The following is a 1,523-nucleotide window of genomic DNA, read 5'->3' on the forward strand; positions in this document are numbered from 1 at the left end:
GAGAGAGAGAGAGAGAGAGAGAGAGAGAGAGAGAGAGAGAGAGAGAGAGAAGAGAGAAATACATTATGATTTTGAAACATGGACTCCAAAAATAATCTAAACACTAGAATCCTAACCAAATGAAGATTTGAGTTCTCAGTTAAAATGAAGCTAATTTCTAAGTTACAGGGAGACATGGTTAAAAGGACCAGAAACTGTCCACATAACTGTGTTCATTTGTGAACATCTCTGACCATTTCCCCTTGTGAACCAGAGCCAGGGCAGGGATTTTCAAATGAACTTTGTCTCTGATTAAAAATACAACTGGTGTTTGTTTTGTTTTGTTTTGTTTTTAACATCCAACAGTTTTCCCAAGGATTTCTGTGAGCAGGGCAGCATCTTGCTTCACCATAAATCTCAGGTACATCAAGGAAAGTGCCGAAAAATCTTTAATAAACAAACCAGAGGCCTGACAGTTTCCATGTTCAGTTGACTTAATTCCTAGGAAGCAAATGAATCATTCCAATGTTTTTTTTTAAGTTCATTAGCACTGGTAACAAGCTGCCTTCCATCCTGGCATATAAGCCCTTGTAGCAGTCATACAAACACCTTTTATTTGTCTTAATCCTGTGGTCACTAAGATGCCCCCAACCATCTGATGACATCAGACACATAACCTACAACCTTCTCCGAGTCCCAAGGCTGAAAACATCTCTCTATGTATTGACTTCGGATCCATGAGACACGCTAGGCAACTTTGGGAGAAATCACTTCATATTATTTAGTGAGTTTATTTTCCTAAAATTCTTTTTGTATGCCTTTACTCAAAACACTAACCATTTGCAGCCTCCTGTTCTATTACCAGTCACCTTCTGCCTGCCCCCTACACTCCTAGATTAATTTTGTTCTCAGGGGAGGGTCCCAACTTGTCTCTAGTCCCTGGGTGAAAGAGAGCTGGTGCAGGACAGGGGATCCACACATGTGAGATCAGGGTCCAACTACAAGCTAGCCTTGGTGATGTCTTCTACCAAGTCATGAAGGTCTGCCACCCAACTTTTATTTTTACAAGCAGGAGCTCAGTGCTAACCCACTCACCACTCTAACAGATTATACAACCCACCTACCCATTCTCCAGGTAACTACTGGCTGACTTATTTCAATCAATGCTGGAAAACAAATCCTTCCAAGTATCAAACTCTCGTGAGACTACCCTTCACTGACCCTGGGTCTTCCCAAGGAAGACATTTGGTCTTCTCCATGAGAAGGCTGGCAATGCCTAGAAAACTCGATCACTCATTTCCCCTGTTACCATTCCTCTTGGCCTCCTCTCCTGTGATGTCTTGACTTCTAACTCTCAAAATCTTTCATACTATCCCCCCCACCATGCATGCGTTTGTGCAGGTACACTAACTCAAGTGCATGCAGAAGCCAGGGATAGAAGCATCCCTTATTCCTTGGGAATAAGTATCTGTTGAACCTAGAGCTCACCATTTATTCTATTCTATTCTATTCTATTCTATTCTATTCTATTCTATTCTATTCTA

General features: G+C 41.4%; 1 protein-coding gene across 1 annotated transcript in view; it reads right to left on the bottom strand.

Moving 5' to 3' along the window:
• Positions 1-1,523, bottom strand: part of Col6a5 (collagen type VI alpha 5 chain) — a 103,748-nt gene that overhangs the window by 35,029 nt on the left and 67,196 nt on the right. The gene's annotated exons all lie outside the window — the stretch shown is intronic.

Source organism: Grammomys surdaster, unplaced genomic scaffold, assembly GCF_004785775.1.
Source record: "Grammomys surdaster isolate TR1022 unplaced genomic scaffold, NIH_TR_1.0 126131, whole genome shotgun sequence".
Classification (NCBI taxonomy): Eukaryota; Metazoa; Chordata; class Mammalia; order Rodentia; family Muridae; genus Grammomys; species Grammomys surdaster.